Below are 19,532 nucleotides of genomic sequence, written 5' to 3' on the forward strand. Positions count from 1 at the left end.
GAACAGATGACTCTGGGGATACTGCATCAAAGCTTGATTCCTCCTTGTTGCATAGCTGGTGAGGCAATAAGCAAGATAGAAACTGTCATTGAGTGAAATAAGCTCAACAGAGCAGATAGTGGAAATAGAGGGTTTTCTCTTTCCCCAAGGAGAGGTTGGAAGGGAAAGGTAGCAGAGGCTTTTGTCATCAACTTTCTGGAGGTGGAAACCACTGGCAGCAAAAACCCTCTCTCATCCCTCTCCACCTAAAAACCCAGATGGATTCTGGATTTGACCTCGGGCTGTTTTGAGATTGACAGCATCAGCTTGTCAGGATGTGGGGGAAAGGCAAGATTCAGTCACCAGGATAGCGCTAGTGGGGAGGGGCGAGAAGGTGGGGGGATAAAAGTAGAATTATACTAAAGCCATGTAAAACCATCCAGTCTGCAGCCATGGGGGAGCTCAGCTGCATGGCAGAGGGCAAGGTTTTTTCATTTATCTTAAACCATGTCCCACAACTTTCTACAGCCCCTCCTTCACTCAGCAATACTTTTCAGGCACCAAATAGATTGTAGGAACTTTATCATTCCCATTGCTATTAGTACCACAAAATATCTTAGAGATCAACAGGAAAGATGAAGGAAGGACCAGACTGCCCCATTCAGGTAGCTCGCCTCTTCCAACCTGTTGAGTTGCTTCAAAGCTGGTTTCTGTGCCCCCTGCCTTGAACTACCCCCAAGGTCCTGGGGATTCTACCTCCCAACTTAAGAGTATCCTGCTAGGAATTTTTTAAGTGGTATTCTGGGGTGGGGAGGGAGAAGAAGATGAGAACTACTACTTTTGAGGACCCACTGTGAGCCAGGTGCTGTACTACTTTATGTATATTCATAAACCAGTTAACTCTCACAGTAACACTATGAGGTAACTATTACAGGTATCCCCCACTGTTCAAAAGTTTGCTTTCCATCACTTCACTTTTATGAAAGACCTACATTAGTACCTGTTTTCACTAACCAAAGTAAATCCGAAGAGGATTTTCGCTTTTACTAAAAAAAGTGAAAATCGAAAATAGTGCTCAGTGTTTGTTTGCAGAGAGCTGTTATAAGAGGCAATGTGTGCCCCAATCAGTGAGAGTGGCACCACCAAGCTCCTTTCCAGGAACTATACTCAGCATCTCAGTGTCAAGCCACCATAGTGTTGAACTATGTCTGTGAGCCCCTGTGCTTTATCTCGATTTATTTTGTGTATCCATTAGCAAGATGTGTCCTAAGGTAATTGCTTCTTCACTTTACGCCATTTTGGCTTACAAAAGGTTCCCTGGGGATGCTCTTCTTTCAGATAGTGGGGGAAACCTGTACTTTTGTTTGACAGATGAGGAAACTGGAACTTGAGGGGTTTAAAGGATGTCCTCAGAATCACATAGCTACTAAGTGGCAGAGCTGGGGGACTAGAAGCCAACCTACTGACTTCATTCATTACTGATTAATTTATTTCCCCCATCCCTAATTTTATCCATCTCCAAAGGAAGATAGCACTATTTAACTATTAGTTATTATTATTATTTTCACTATTATTATTATATTATGTACCACTTGCCTCTGGAACTGAAGTAGGTATAGAGAGAAAAGGGGAGGAAAAGAAATTAAACTAATATTTACTAAGCCCTGTACTAGGCACTGAGGGGACCTATAACAGTAACTGGTAGCTACTTTTGGACTATAGCCCTAAGGTTGATTTGGAATCTTTGATTCCATAGACCAGATTTATTGAAATAAATCTGATCTGTGTAATCAGGGATTTCAAACTAACCAATTTTGATGCTAGCCACCACCACCATGCTGGAGCCATTCCCTAGGCCATAAAGCGTCTCTTGTCCTGTCAACACACAGGAGAGACCTGAAGATTGTGAACTGTCATGATTTACTGGGTGGCTGGGGCAAAGTACATTTGTTGTCTTGGAAACCCAGAGCAACCATGTGACACTAAATAAAATTTATGAAATCAACATTAAGACATCTTTATTATAAATGTGCTAAAACAAACAATTTGATAAAGGTATAGAGTATGCAGATGTGGGAGATGATGGAATATTATATAACAGGACTAGGGCTGCATTGCTAGGCTAAGAGCAGGTTTGCTGGTTTTTTTCTTCTCTCTGCCTTTATTCATCATTTCTGAAGAAGCTGTTAGTTTCTTTTCATAGTGTTGACATTTGATTTTCATTTTAATTTTCAGGATATGTTTGTGCTTAATTGGCACTGTGACAGGTTCACTGCATGTTGTTTGCCTTCTGCAAACCTTGATTGTAATTGAGTCTGGGCTAGAAGGGAAACTGAAGAGCACAGCAGGCAATAAAATCCAGCCAAGTGGAGTGTCATGTCATTGAGCTTTCAAACTCTGGGCAGAGCCCTGGAAAAATGTGGCAAAGCCTTCCTGGAGAAAACACTTTTTTTTTAGGTTGGGAGGGGAGGTAGTGCCAATGTACTGAAGGCAGTAACCCTTATCTACCTAGGCCAATTTGCATGTATCTTAATTGCTTTGGAAAAACTGTCATGACTTTGGCTGAGAAAAAACTATAGATTGGTTCTTTAAGATTTTATTTTTTAGTAGCATTCCTCCAGTTCCCAAAGGGCCTTGGTTCCTGTGAGAGTCTCTCTGTCCTTTATAAATTCTTGGTTCAACATGACTTGAGTCCCTGGACAGGCCATGGTCCTTGCTGCTATGGGCCCATATCCAAGGTGGTACTTGGTGTCAGAGTGTGGGAATGTCTTCTGTTACTCCCTTTCTCACACACATGACTGGGTAGCTCGAATAGGATCCAGTTTCATTGGCTTTGCTGTATTTCTTTTATATATTTTTAACAGCTCCTTGAATTTGCTTCAGATTTTTACAAATGATTTCTTGCTGTCACATTGAACTGTAAAGTATTAGAGTCATCTAGTCCAGCTTCTCCATCCAATGCTCAAATCTGTTCTTTAATGTTGCTGAATTTTTGCCCAGCCTCAGCTTGAATAGAGCTAGTGAGCTCACTTTTTTCCCTATGCCCCTCCCTCAGCAACCATTTCATCTTTGGACACCTCTGTTGATTCATATATTGAACTGTATAGTCTTCCTCCCTCAAGTTATTTCCCATTGTGGTCTGACTAAACAAATTTAGCAGGTGCAAACTATTATATATAGGATGGATAAACAACAAGATCCCACTGTATAGCACAGGGAACTGTATTCAATATCCTGTGATTAACCATAATGAAAAAGAATATATATATTCTATTACTGAGTCACTTTGCTGTACAGCAGAATTTAAAAGCAACATTGTAAATCAACTATACTTCAATAAAATTTTTTAAGACCCCTGAGAGACTTCCCTGGTGTTCCAGTGGTTAAGAATCTGCCTTCCAATGCAGGGGACACAGGTTCAGTCCCCGGTTAGGGAACTAAGATCCCACATGCCGCAGGGCAACTGAGCCCGCACACTTTAGAGCCCGCACACCGCAACTACTGAGCTTGCGTGCTCTGGATTCCACGCACTACAACTACAGATCCCATGTGCCACAACTACTGAGCCTGTGCGCTCTGGAGCCTGCGTGCCACAACTAAAGAGAAGCCTGCGCACTGCAATGAAAGATCTCGCATGCTGCAATGCAGATCCGCATGCAGCAACTAAGACCTGATGCAGCCAAATAAATAAATATTAAATTTAAAAAAAGACACCTGAATGCCAGTGGGTAGGAAATAGAAAAAAAAATTAGTTTCACTTTTTTGTGATATCTCTTCAGGTATTTGAAGACAGAAAACACATTGCTTGAATATTCTTCCCTGAGTTTAACATCAGTGTTGAGTCCCCTTGTTCTGGACTTTTTCCTCTAAATGAGTTCCTATTTGTCTCATCCCTTATCAAAGATGATTAGAACATACTTTTGTTCCCTTTCTGACACCATAAAAACATCAAGTATTCCCTGTTCAATTCCTTATTTGTATCTCTATAGAATAATCATTTTTTAAATGTTAGGTCATTAGCACTGACAGATGACTTTAATTAAAGCACATACCCTCAACCTCTCCTTCCCACCAACCCTCCTCCCTCCACAGGAGACAAACATTCTAATTTGGCATGACATTATCTGGCCTAACAGTGCCTGACATATGAAGTGCCTAAAAGGTCATCTTTTGTTGTTTTAGCCTTCTGGAGTAGTTGAATTAAGTTCAAACTCAGGATATTTTTGAAATCTTAAATCTCTCTGGGGATGTTTTTCATAACATCTTTGAACTGGATAACACTACAATAAATTATCTTGCACTGGATTAAAAGGTTATTTCCCTGGTGTGTCAAGCTAACAGAGAATGTGAAACCTCCCACTAGGCACTGAATGTCTTTGGTTATCAGTGCAGCAATCCTGTCTCCATTAGGTCTCTAACCCCCACTGCTCAGTGAAAACTTTAGCCAGGAAACTACCCATTGAACTGAATCTTGAGTGGCAGCAGGAGTTACAGGAAGAGTCAGAAATAAAAAGAAGAGATAAGAGACTTCACAAACTGATAACCTGAGTCAAGGTAATAAAAGCCAAAGACTAATGGAAAACCATTATTTGGAGTCAAGAATAGGGAAGAAATCTCATATAAGACCAGAGCCAATCAAAAAATGGACAGTGACCAATAACAGGCAAAAAGGAATACCAGTAAGTTAGAATACTGAAGGATAGGACAAGAGTGTATGTTCCAAGGAGTGAAGATACCCACAATTAAAAGTGGGGTCACATACTCAAATTACAAGTACTTTTGGTTATAATTTTCTTTGAAGATTTTCTAGGAAGCCAGGAATTTCTGCCAAGAGTTCTATAAAGTACTAAGCCAGGCATCCTAGGTTATTATAATTATAAAATAATGAGAGCAACTAGGTTAAATGTGGTGGGTGCATACCATAGAGCATTATACAGCAGATAAAAGCAACAGATTAGATATGTAGAAGTATGAATGGATCTTAACATGATTCATAGTAGAAATTAAGAATGAGATCTATAGTATGTATCATTTTCATAAAATTTTAAAATATACACATGAAAATATGTTCTTTTAAAAGAACACGTACAAAGATAGACATTTACCACATTAGAATGGTTACCTATGAAAGAGTGTAGGAATAAATGAATAATGGCAAGAAAGAACCTTTACTTTGATTACTGATGAATTGAGGAATATAATGACATCAATCCTCTTTGCCTGAAACCAATAAGATAAATAAAGTGCTAGAAATACAAACAGAGAAGGTGACTAGATGATTGGGGAGTAAGCATAACAGTTCTATCTAGTAGAACTTTCTTTGATAATGAAAATGTTCTGTATCTGTGCTGTCCAATATGGTAACCAGTAGCTGCATGTGATTACTTAGCACTTGAAATATGACTAGTGTGAGTAAGAGACTGACATTTAAATTTCATTTAATTTTAATTAATTTAGATTTAGATTTAAATAACTACATGTAATTAGTGGCTGCTGTATTGGATGGCGCAGGTTAGAAGTTGCAAATGAACCCAGATATTGGCACAAAAAAGATAAATAGATGCTGTAGTTGCAGGCAACATTCCTTTTAAGAAACACTTGGCCCTACCAGTAGATGAGAAGATAACAAAGGAACCTAAGAAAACCAGTATCACTAGGAAAGAACAGCACTTACCCTTGCCTTTTCCAGGACTTGTTTTTCTCATCAGTAGGTGAACCTCCAGAAGCCTGGCCCTGAGAGTTCTTACCTGCTGTGGACTTGGCTACTGGAATTGGCACATGTCCTGCAGAGCCTACTGCTGCTGTTCAGCAAATGTAGGCTTTGGAACTGCACATGAAATGGGTGTTTCCTATATAGACTTTAATGAGCACAGTGTCCCAGAATGCCATCTTTATGGTTTTAACCAGGATTGGCTTGAGCTGAGTGCTGTAGAAGATATCCCAGGAAGCCATTTCAGAGATTCTGTTGCTATGAGGGCTTTTTTGCTGCCTTGGCTATGAATTGCCAGGGGCCAGAATAGAGAGATAATAGCAACAGATGATTGCTAGGCTGTTGCAGAACTCCAACTAGAATGGCAACATACCTATTCTTATATCCAGCCCCTCTTCTTTTCTAATGTATCCCCACCTTGTACCCCTATCATTTCCCTTGTTCCCTTGGATAACCATTCCTGGCCCTATGAAGAAAATTAAAGGAATATAACAAAAATTCTCCTGATGGGATAGGGGTGCATGGTCTTGTGAATATATGGCATTGGGTAGCTGGGTGCCTTTGTGGGTTATTGGAATTTTTCCTTCCTATGTTAAATAAAACTTCTATAGCCATTGTAACAGTACTTTTGTAAAGGGTCAAACTCATCTTAAAGTATTTTTCTCTACATATAAGTAGCTATACAAAGAGATACCCTGGTGGAGTCCACTTACTGGTGAAGGATGTCTGGGACCTGTGACCTTTGGCAGTGATAGATCATCTCGGTGTGAAAAGATCCAGGCATTTACCAACCTGTCATTTTGAGAGTGACTGTCAAGCTCTGTCTACTACAAGAATATCTGCAAAAAGAGTGTGAGGAGGGTGGAGTGGGATCTGAAAAAGTAGTCTCACCACTTGCTAGGGGTTGCCTAGCAGCTGTGTATTTAGCAAGAGCAAGTCCAAAGTCGAGTGGGAAGTTGCACTTATCTTCATAGAGTGATCAAAAGTGGATTCATTTTTCTAAGCCTTGGGCATACAGATCAGGGGGAATTTTCCCCCCCTTGGTGAAGGAAATACTTGTTGGACCAGTATCTGGAAGACCTATCCTAGAGATTGGCAAGGCTAGGAGAATAGTTTGAAAGTAAAATCAAAATATAGAAGTAAATATTTGAGCCAATCTAAGAGTTGTCATACTGAGAGATACCTGCTATGCCAAATATACTTCTACCTCTCCTAGACTGTAAATGTCTTGGCAGTAGAGCTTGTGTTTCTCACTTTTGTTTTTGTCATGGCATACTCTAACATATAAAACAGGTATTTAATAGTTGTGTAAATAGTCAACATATGTCCACACTATGTGACAGTCCCAGCCTTCCAACCAGCTGTTTGTACTTGTTTTCACATAGCCAAAAAGGGTAAGGAAGTAGGGTGCTCAACTAAGCCCCAGATCTATAGATCTTCATCAATGTTGAACTATGCTGTTCTTCACTACTTAGAATAGAGGACAGGTACCTCTCTTGCAAGTACACATACTGGGAAAGACTTGGAAGTATCTCTGAAATTAGAAAGGAAGGCCAGAGATTTTATCAGTGGTGAAACTGAGGACCACAGCTAGCTGTAACAGCTAGCTCATCATCCCATGGGAAGACTCCAGTACAGGACCAAGATTGATTCCAAATTCCTGGGCCAGGTTAGCAGTATCACTTTTGTTTATGGGATGTTTTGTATTTGGTTATGTGTTGTCCTCAATTTACTTGGAACCATTTATAGATGATTTTTGTCTACTTACTAAAAATAGCTATCAGGAAATGAGTAGATACAGCTGTAATTCCTTAGGGGTTCTAAATAAATATAGTTGTTAATTTGATGTTTATTTCTTTAGATTCTTGTTTCCTGCTTTGGGGATTAAGATGAAGTAAAAGATAAGTAAAAGACTATAAAGGAAATCTACTGTGATCACTTGGGACTTTTTCAAAAACCTTTTAACTTGGTATCTCTGGTCATGGTATCTCTGGTCATGGTATCTCTGGTCCCTCAAACCCACATCCAAAATTTCAAGTGGTGTTTTGACTAGGCATTATTAAGTAGTTGCATTTATCTTAGAACTCCCAGCTCCGCTTGTCTCCCAACTCTAGTTCAATACGCAGCATTCTGCTTCCACAATGAGAAAAGAAATACACCATGAATTTTTTTTGAGTATATATGAACATGATGTGTGTGTGTGTGTGTAACAAAGAAATATGTTCTCAGAACTGTTATATTGATGGTGACAACACAGAGCTCAAGAAGCCAGAGGCTGGAAGAGCAGTGCCTCCTTCCCAGATAGGTTTAGGGTTTGGCTTTTTCTCCACTCCCTTCCACTCCCCGTCTTGGGATAAGCAAGGACATTTTTCTTATTTGTGACAGTATTTCCTCCAGTAAAGACAAACAAAAAGTTAGCCCTCTGAATAGTGATTATTTTTCTTTATAAGTTATATTTCACCTTATAAATAAAAGTAACCACTTGGTGCCATGGGGATATTTCCAAGGATGTTTTGTGTTAGCAACTCACTGTGTGACATTGAGCAGGTAGTTTCCCCTTTATGGGACTTGGTTACCCCATTTGTAAAATGGGGATTAGGAGATTTGACTATCTTCCTAGATCCTTCTAGCCCTGTGGTTCAGTGGTTATATTTCTTAAAGTAATTTAATAATATTTAAAATTTTTAATTAACAGGCTAGATTAGTAATAAGAAAAGAGATCCATATGGAGAAAGTTAAAAGATAATTCAGCCTACAGTCATTGAACTCAAGCATTAAATGTAACTCAGTGCTGCCTGGCAATAAAGGCATTCTGTGATTAGGACACAAACCTTGTATAAACCCATTCTCACAGAGTGCCAGGATACAGTGGCACAGTCTTTCCAAGGACTCACCATCTTGTTCACATCAATGGGTGTTCCAGGTTGGTCTCCCTGTAACTAATGTGCCATTATACTGCCCATATGGGTCTGGCAACAAGAAGAAAGGGACTCTTTTGGGAAAGAAATACTTCATATTCTTGACCTGACAGTGATCGGGCTTCTCTACCACTTGTTCCTTGAACTTGAGAGGGAAAGCAAGCAGAAGTCCTGAAAATATAATTATTTTGCAAAAGCAAAGGGACTCTGAGATGTGCCAGTAAATTTGAGCTACCTATGGTCTAAAAGTTTATAAATTAGGAGGAGTCAAGATGGTGGGGGAGTAGGAGGACATGGAGTTTACCTCTCCCCACAAATGCATCAAGAATAAATCTACAAATGGAACAATTCTCACAGAACACCTGCTGAACACTGGCAGAGGACCTCGGACACTTAAAAGGACAAGAAAGATCCCCGTGTAACCAGGTAGGATGAAAAAAATAAGAAGGGAACAGGAAAAGGAGAGTAAGTGGGTTGGGACCTGCACCCCTGGCAGGGAGCTGAAGGTGAGGAGACGTTCCTGCACCTGGGGAAGTCCCCTCACCAGCGGGGAGATCAGTTGGGACAGAAGGGAAGCTTCAAGGGCTCAGAGGCGAACGCAGCAACTGGTCTGTGCACCCCAGCCTAAGATGTGTGCCCACTGGTGCAGACGGGGGATGGGTGCTGGAACATGGGGTTTGGAGAACAGACCCAGGGAGAGGACTGCTGTTGGCTGTGAGGAGACAACCTGAGGGGATGGTAGTGAGGAGCTCCGCAACCAGGAATGCTCGTGGAGGAAGCCCAGACTGCTATGTAAGTGAAACAGCATTGTTGAGTGACACACAAAGGGTGAGGCCACCATTGCAGCTTCTCTCCCTGCACACCAGCCCCTGCCTCCCTGGACACTAAGAAGCACTCCCACCAGGTCAGGGTCTCACACCTCCAGCTGCCACCTCCTCCTCTTTGACCCATCCCCAACGGGACAGGATCTTGGACCTCCGGCCACTGCTTCCTCCTCCTCCATACCCGGTCCCCGGGTGGGGTGACCCACATGCAGGGGTGTAGCTGAAACCACAGCTGAGCCCCAGGGGCCATGCACCTAAGGAAGAAGAGCTGAAATCTCACCTCACAGCTGCACAAACTGCAAATTTACATCCCTGCAACCAGATTTGTAAACTCAGCATCTGCAGAACATCTGAATGGACAGTGAGTGCTCCCACAGCCAAGATAGGTCTATCTTTAGCAGCTGTGGACTTCGTGGACACGTACATATGGGGGTTAGGCCCAGCCAGAGTCTGAACTGCCCCCATAGCGCCCACAGCAAGTTCAGTTCCATGATTACTGCAATCCTGGGACCTGACTTCAGTGGGTCTATGCTGGTGTCCTGGTGAAAACAACACCTGAGAGAGACCAGGGTCAACTGCCAGCATACCCACGGTTAAGGTGGGGCTGAGAGCAGTGCCAAAAACAGTATAATTTGAGAGCTCGCACAACCAGTGAAAGGTGACACAACAAAGCACACCCACAGGTGAACAGCTCCAGAGAAGGAGTACTCAGTGGCTTCTCTCCCAGTGGGAGTGCTTCAGTCCTGCCTACATCACACTGCAGATCAGAAACACAGCTAACAAACAGATCTGGGGGCCTCTACTCCAAAAACTAGGGAGTAGATCCCACCCCTGACAGGTCAGTGACAACTACAGAGCAAAGGGGAGGCCTGCTCAATATCCATTGCAGGCCTTGGTCACAAAACAATAGTCACACCTCTTACCAAGGGGATAACAGCCAGCATACAATGAAGAAAGAGTTGACAGACATCTAAACTAAAAACAGACCTTGCATCAAAAAATATTAAACCCACACAGGCTACACAGGGGCATTCTGACATAAAAGTAGTCCTCCAAGACAATCTGAGGGTCTGGAGTTGGGAGGAAGAACCTCGAGAGCATTTAACCTTGAAGGACAGCAGGGTTTGAGTGAAAGAGCTCATAGTGCTGGGAGAAACAGAGATTCCACTCTTATAGGGTGCATACAAGGTCTCATATGCACTGGGACCCAACACAAAGCAGTACCTCCATAGGAGCTTGGGATACACCTACCTAGGGGTCTTGGAGAGTCTCCTGGGTAGGCGAGGGTTGGCTGTAGCTCACAGCAGGGTCAAGGACACCAGTAGCAGAGGCCTCAGGGAATAGTGATTGGAGTGAGGCCTCCTGGAGGTCCCCATATTGGCACCAAGACCCAGCCCCACCCAACAACCTCCAGTGCTGGAAAGCATCAGGCCAAACAACCAAGAGGATAGGAACACAGCCCATCCCATCAGAAGACAGGCTGCCTAAAGTTGTACTGAGCTCACAGCTACCTCAAAACACTTCCCTCAACACGGCTCTGCCCACCAGAGGGAAAAGACCCAGCTTCACCCACCAGGAAGCCTACACAAATCCCTGGTCCAACCTCACCCATCAGGGGGCAGACACCAGAAGCAAGAGGAAATATGATCCTCAGGTGCAGAAAGGAGACCACAAGCACAGAAAGTTAGACAAAATGAGATGACAGAGAAATATATTGCAGATGAAGGAACAAGATAAAAACCCACAAGAAGAACTAAATAAATAAGAGATAGGCAATCTACCTGAAAAAGAATTCAGAGTAATGATACTAAATCTGACTCAAAATCTCAGAAAAAGAATGGAGGCACAGACTAAGAAGATACAAGAAATGTTTAACAAAGACAGAAGATTTAAAGAACAAACAGAGATGAACAACACAATAATTGAAATGAAAAATATACTAGAAGGAATCAATAGCAGAATAACTGAGGCAAAACGAATATGTGAACTGGAAGACAGAGTGGTGGAAATCACTGTCATTGAACAGAATAAGGAGAAAAGAATGAAAAGAAGTGAGGGCAGTCTCAGAGACATATGGGACAACATTAAACACACCAACATTTGCATTATAGGGGTCCTAGAAGAAGAAAAGGGAAAGGGCCTGAGAAAATATTTGAAAGATTATAGCCAAAAACTTCCCTAACATAAGAAAGGAAACAGTCTCCCAAGTCCAGGAAGTGCAGAGAGTCCCAGGCAGGATAAGCCCAAGGAGGAACACACTGAGACACATATTAATCAAACTGATGAAAATTAGATGTAAAGAAAAAATATTAATAGCAACAAGGGAAAAGCAACAAATAACATACAAAGGAATCCCCATAAGGTTATCAGCTGATTTTTCAGCAGAAACTGCAGGTCAGAAGAGAGTGGCACCATATATTTAAAGCAATGAAAGGAAAAAACCTACAACCAAGAATATTCTACCGGGAAAAAAAAAAAAAAAAAGAGTACTCTACCCAGCAAGGCTCTCATTCAGATTCGACAGAGAAATCAAAAGCTTTACAGACAAGCAAAAACTAAGAAAATTCAGCACTGCCAAACCAGCCTTACAACAAATGCTAAAGCAACTTCTCTAGGTGGGGAGAAAAAAAAAGAAGCCACAACTAGAAACAAGAAAATCACAAATGGGAAAGCTCACTAGTAAAGGCAAACATAAAGTAATAGTAGGAAATCATCAATGCACAAATATGATAGCAAACCCAGCAACCATGAGGAAAGTACAAGTGCAAGAAATGGGAATTGCATTTGAAATTAAGAGACCAGCAACTTAAAACAACATTGTGCATATATAGACTGCTATATCACAACCCCATAGGAACTGCAAACCAAAAAGCTACAGTAGGTACACACATAAAAAAGAAAAAGCAACCCAAACAAACCACTAAAGTTAGTCATCAAACCACAAGAGAAGAGAACAAAAGAAGAAGGGAAGAAAGAAGACCAACAAAAACAAATCCAAAACAATTAAGAAAATGGCAATAGGAATATACATATCAATAATTACCTTAAATGTAAATGGGCTAAATACTCCAAGCAAAAGACATAGACTGGCTGAATGGATAAAAAAAATGAGACCTGGATATATGCTGTCTACAAGAGACCCACTTCAGACCTACGGACACATACAGACTGAAAGTGAGGGGATGGAAAAAGAGATTCCATTCAAATAGAAATCAAAAGAAAGGTGGAATAGCAATACTTATATCAGACAAAATAGATGTTAAAGACTGTTACAAGAGACAAGGAAGGACACTACATAATGATCAAGGGATCAATCCAAGAAGAAGATATAACAATTATAAATATATATGCACCCAACATAGGAGCACCTCAGTACATAAGGCAAATTCTAACAGCCATAAAAGGGGAAATCAACAGTAACACAATAATAGTGGGGGACTTTAACACCCCACTTTCACCAATGGACAGATCATCCAAAATGAAAATAAGTAAGGAAACACAAGTTTTAAAAGACACATTAGACCAGATAGACTTAATTGATATTTAATGGACATTCCATCAAACACAACAGAATACACTTTCTTCTTAAGTGCTCATGGAACATTCTCCAGGATAGATCATATCTTGGGTCACAAATCAAGCCTTGGTAAATTTAAGAAAATTGAAATCATATCAAGTATCTTTTCTGACCACTACACTATGAGACTAGATAACAATTACAGGAAAAAATCTGTAAAAAATACAAACACATGGAGGCTAAACAATATGCAACTAAATAACCAAGAGATCACTGAAGAAATCAAAGAGGAAATCGAAAAATACCTAGAAACAAATGACAATGAAAACACAATGACCCAAAAGCTATGAGATGCAGTAAAAGCAGTTCTAAGAGGGAAGTTTATAGCAATACAATCCTACCTCAAGAAACAAGAAAAATCTCAAATAAACAATCTAACCTTATACCTAAAGGAAATAGAGAAAGAAGAACAAACAAAACCCAAAGTTAGTAGAAGGAAAGAAGTCATAAAGATCAGAACAGAAATAGATGAAATAGAAACAAAGAAAGCAATAGCAAAGATCAATAAAAGTTTGTTCTTTAGAAGATAAACAAAATTGATAAACCTTTAGCCAGAGTCATCAAGAAAAAAAAGGGAGAGGACTCAAATCAATAAAATTAGAAATGAAAAAGAAGTTTCAACTGACACCACAGAAATACAAAGGATCATGAGTCTCTTACAGGCCACATATGCCAATAAAATGGACAACCTAGAAGAAATGGACAGCTTCTTAGAAAGCTACAACCTTCCAGGACTGAACCAAGAAGAAATAGAAAATATGAACAGACCAGTCACAAGTACTGAAATTGAAACTGTGATTAAAAATCTTCCAACAAACAAAAGTCCAGGACCAGATGCCTTCACAGGCGAATTCTATCAAACATTTAGAGAAAAGTTAACACCTACCCTTCTGAAACTCTTCCAAAAATTTGCAGAGGAAGGAATACTCCCAAGCTCATTCTACGAGGACACATTAACCTGATACCAAAACCAGATATCACACAAAAAAAGAAAATTACAGGCCAGTATCGCTGACGAACATAGAAGCAAAAATCTTCAACCAAATACTAGCAAACAGAATCCAACAGCACATTAAAAGGATCATACACGATGATCAAGTGGGATTTATCCCAGGGATGCAAGGATTTTTCAATATTCGCAAATCAATCATTGTGATACATCACATCAACAAATTGAAGAATAAAAACTATATGATCATCTCAATAGATGCAGAAAAACACCCATTTATGATAAAATCTCTCCAGAAAGTGGGCATAAAGTGAACCTACCTCAACATAATAAAGGCCATATACGACAAACCCACCACAAATATTATTCTCATTGGTGAAAAACTGAAAGCATTTCCTCTAAGATCAGGAACAAGAGAGAGATGTCCACGTTCACCCCTATTATTCAACATAGTTTTGGAAGTCCTAGCCATGGCAGAGAAGAAAAAGAAATAAAAGAAATCCAAATTGGAAAAGAAGTAAAACTGTCACTGTTTGCAGATGACATGATACTATACATAGAAAATCCTAAAGATGCTACCAGAAAACTACTAGCGCTCAGCAAAGAATTAGGTAAAGACTGGTGGGGAGGCTGTCTATTCCCAACTTGAGCCCATGAATGCCTCTGCTTGTTTCTGTCCACCCCTAATTCAGGTCTTATTGCATACTAGGTTTTCTGGCATTTGTATAGTGCTTTAACATAGACAACGCATTTTCACATACTTTCTCACTGATTTTTGATCCTATGTACTTGCTCTTTTTGGAAATTCCTTTAGGGTGATATCACAAAGGATGGTGCAGATAACAATAGTGAGGGAGGAAAAAGTAAGAGGAAGGGAGAGCCAAATGTTGAACCACTGAGCTGTGCCAAAATGCAGCCACTATAGCTGCTGCCCAGGAGCCTATTAGCAAATAAGACCCCTCCCTTAAGCTGATGACTGCCAAAAATTAAGGCAGATGGAACATACAGAGCCCTGTCACCAGCAGCAGCACCCTATTTGCTACCTCTTGCAGAACTGGGGTAGGAATGTACAAAAATCAGACAAATACAGGAGGGGACATGAGAAGGAAGAGAGTAAAGAGTTCCCTCAGGTGTACATTATAGGATCACCTCAGTATCACACAAAACTTAAATCAGAACTCTTAATATATGTGATTTTTCCTTGTACATGGAATTTCATTTTTTAAATTAAAAAAAAATTAAATGAATTATAGATTGCTCAAAGTTAGAAAGATCCTTAGATATAATTTACTTCAATTCCCTTATTGTATAGCTGATAAAACTGAGGACCAGAGAGGGGAAGGAGCTTATCTGAGGACACCCAGCTAGTTAGTGGTTGTACTCCATCCATTATATGATATCACTTCTTATATGAGTTTTTCATGCATATCTTTTTTTAACATCTTTATTGGAGTATAATTGCTTTACAATGGTGTGTTAGTTTCTGCTTTATAACAAAGTGAATCAGCTATACATATATATATATATCCTCATGTCCCCTCCCTCTGCATCTCCCTGCCACCCTCCCTATCCCACCCCTCTAAGTGAACACAAAGCACCAAGCTGATCTCCCTGTGCTGTGCAGCTGCTTCCCACTAGCTATCTATTTTACATTTGGTAGTGTATAAATCTCCATGCCACTCTCTCACTTCGTCCCAGCTTACCCTTTCTCCTCCCCTTGTCCTCAAGTCCATTCTCTAGTAGGTCTGCGTCTTTATTCCTGTCCTGCCCCTAGGTGCTTCAGAACCATTTTTTTCCCTTAGATTCCGTATACATATGTTAGCATACGGTATTTGTTTTTCTCTTTCTGATTTACTTCACTCTGTATGACAGTCTCTAGGTTCATCCAGCTCACTACAAATAACTCAGTTTCGTTTCTTTTTATGGCTGAGTAATATTCCATTCCATATGTGCCACATCTTCTTTATCCATTCATTTGTCGATGGACACTTAGTTTCCTTCCATGTCCTGGCTATTGTAAATAGAGCCGTACATATCTTTTGAATTTTGGAATCTTTATCTTGAGAGATGACATAGATTCATACCACACTTCTGAGATATATAGAATTTTTTTAGCATTTTACTGTGATCATCTTTTTGATGTCTCTCTCATCCTTAATATTTTAAAACTTATACGGCTCCTCTTTTAAGCATGTTTTCTGTACTTTAAGGCTTTTATTTTTATTTCTGTACTTAAAGGCTCCATATTTCTAACCTAGTATCATGAAATCCTGGTAGATATTAGAAAAATGAATTAGCCAGGCAGCATTATGGATAAGTATGTGCTCTCTGTACTAATGCTGATTCTGTCATCCATCAACTGACTGGAGCTGAACTGCGAAGAATTAGATTAGATAGATCTTGGCTAGGCTAACCTGGAAACCTTCTGTGGACCTGTTCGCTACAACAGTCCTATCTCATTGATCCATTTCAGTCCCTAATCAAACCTGTAGATCTATAACAGCTTGCTGGTCAGTTGCCTCCTTTCCAGTATGACAGCTAAGACCTTTGTCAGCTTCATTATCCATGTTGGACCTCACAACTGGCTTATTACTCACCTTGCTTTATTCTCGTGAACATCCTGGCACTGTATTTCTAAGGCTACTCTAACCTGGAATCCAACCACCCCTAATGCTCCTTTTACAACCATCTATTAACTCCTTGACCTCTCTCTTCTCTCTATATGCCAATTCCTGCTCCCTTGCCTGCCACATCTAAATCATTTTCCAAATGTATACAGCACACCTCTGCAGTTCTACTCAAATTTAACATCTTCTTTCCATTTTTATTTCCTCCTCCCTAATTCTAATCTTCTTGACTACTCACACCTGAACATCGCATCTCCTAACCTATTTTCTTAACTCTGATTCTCCCACCCTCACTGGTCCCAATGTTCTAATCATAGCATTCCTCTGCTCAAAACCCTCAGTGTCTTCCTGAGTTAGGATTTGGGTGGCCTCCAGAGTATAGTTCTTACCTTTTCAGTCATATCTTCTTATATGTACCCGATACAGTAAGTCCCCTACATACAAACCTTCCAGTTGCAAACTTTCAAAGATGCAAACATGTGTTTGCATGCCCATTCATGTAAGTTAGTTCACGTGTCTGGCGTACATTGTTACGTGGGTGCATCCTCTACAAGTGGTCGTGCTTTTGTGTACTTGACAGTACTGTATAGAGTACAATAGTGCAGTATCTATATTTCAGCCCAGGATGTCCGGAAGCAAGCATAAAATCAGAGGTGATGTAGCTGGTACTGCTAAGAAGCGCCAAGGGATAACAATGGAAACAAAAGTGAAAGTAGCTGAGAGAGTGGAGCGTGGTGAAAAGATAGTAGACGTCGCTCATTCTTATAACATGAATCATTCAACCATCGGCACGACTCTAAAGAACAAGGACAAGATCATGGAACATGTGAAGTCTGCTGTGCCGATCATGTCAACAATAATGTTGAAACATGGAAAAGTGATGGAGGAGAAGGAGAAACTTCTCAGTATGTGGATGCAGGATCAGCATCAGCATCGAGTCCTGCTCAGCTTAATGCTGATTCGAGAGAAAGCTAAAAGCCTTTATGAAGACTTGAAGAAGAAACACGGAGAAAAATCAGAGGGTGCATATTTTAATGCCAGCCATGGCTGGTTTCATTGGTTCAAAGCTAGAACCAACATTCACAACGTAAAAGTGGTGAGGCAGTGAGTGCAGCTACGGTAGCTGCCTGGCAATTTCCTGAAATGCTACTAGAATTATTGATGAAGGCACGTATTTACCCAAGCATGTTTTTAATATGGATGAGACAGGACTGTCCTGGAAGAGGATGCCAGACCAAAGTTACATCAGTAAAGAGGAAAGTTGGTGCCAGGCTATAAAGCAGCAAAGGATAGGCTAACTCTGTTATTTGGTGGCAATGCTTCTGGCGATATGAAGCTGAAGCCTCTCTTAGTTTATCATTCAGAGAACCCAAGAGCCCTTTAAAACATAGCCAAGGGCTCTCTTCCTATTGTGTGGAAGAGTAACCCCAAAGCCTGGGTTACACAGGCCATTTTCCAGGACTGGTTTTTCCACCACTTTATCCTGGAGGTAGAGAAATATTGCTTGGAGAAGGACGTCCCATTCAACATTCTTTTGCTGCCTTGACAGTGCTCCGGGCCATCCCCCATTCATGGACGACTTTCATCCCAATGTCAAAGTAGTGCATCTGCCACCGAATACTATGTCGTTCATCCAACCTGTGGACCAAGGAGTTATAGTGACTTTCAAGAAATATTATTTATGTCACACTTTTCATTAAACAGTAAAGGCAAGTGATGAATCAGGATCAAGCTTGTGACAATTTTGGAAGGACTATAGCATCTACAAGGCCATAAAAACATTGACTTCGTTTGGCGTGAGGTTACGCCAGTCACCATGAGTGGGGTTTGGAAGAACTTTTGCCCGCAATTTGTTCACGATTTTCATGGATTTGAGAAGGTGGATGAGGAGTCCAAAGAGGTCTTCAGCAACTTAGTGATCCTCAGTGAGAAACTGGAGCTAGATCTGCAAGAGGATGACTTCATCGAACTCCTTGCTGTGCAACACGAGGAGCTTACTAATGAAAACCTGATGGAAACGGAGGCCTGGAGAAAGGACTAAGAGAGACTAGAGGAAGAAGGAGTAACTGAAGAACTGAAGAGATTCACGATGCAGGAAATGGTAAGGGGATTTTCTTTATTTGAGGAGGCACTGCTAATTTTTGAGGCACAGGATCCGAACCTAGAATGGTACACTAAGGTTGCAGCAGCCATTCAGAATGCAATCCAGTGCTAACGTGTCATCTATGACGAGAAAAAAGAGCTACTATCTAGACATCACTGGATCGTTTTTTCAAGAGGGTAGATAGAATTGCATCCAGCAAGGAACCAGAACCTGTGCCATCAATGTCAGGTGTGAGTGAAATTGCAGCTTGTCCTCCATCTCCTATTGCTGACAATCCTTCAGCTCTACCATCTCCCACCTCCTCTCCCTCCTCCAGTCAGTAACTCTTCTTGCATGTTTACTCGATGCCAGCCCCTGTATGCCATCTGTTGTACAGTACTACTGTACTTTTCAAAGTACTGTGCTGTAAGATTAAAAATGTTTTCTTTACTTTTGTGTTTGTTTATTTTTTATGTATTATTTGTGTGAAAAGTATTATAAACCTATTACAGTACAGTACTATATAGCCGATTGTGTTAGTTGGGTACCTAGGCTAACTTTGTTGGGCTTACGAAGAAATTGGACTTAACAGATGTGCTCTCAGAACAGAACTCGTTTGAACATAGGGAACTTACTGTATTTTAGCCAACCACTACTGTTCCCCAAATTCTCTGCCATCTTTTCCTACCATTCAACATCATCTTCTAGTCAACTTTTACAGAGTATATACCATGTTCTAAGCACCGTTTGGGCTAAGCCCTGTGGAGGTGAGGGGTGCTTAGTCTTTTGAGGGTATCAGATATAAAGAAGTAATGTTTATATAAGGTGATAAACACAGAGGAGAGCAAAGTTCTTTGGGAACCAC

This window comes from Mesoplodon densirostris, chromosome X, assembly GCF_025265405.1.
Source record: "Mesoplodon densirostris isolate mMesDen1 chromosome X, mMesDen1 primary haplotype, whole genome shotgun sequence".
Classification (NCBI taxonomy): domain Eukaryota; kingdom Metazoa; phylum Chordata; class Mammalia; order Artiodactyla; family Ziphiidae; genus Mesoplodon; species Mesoplodon densirostris.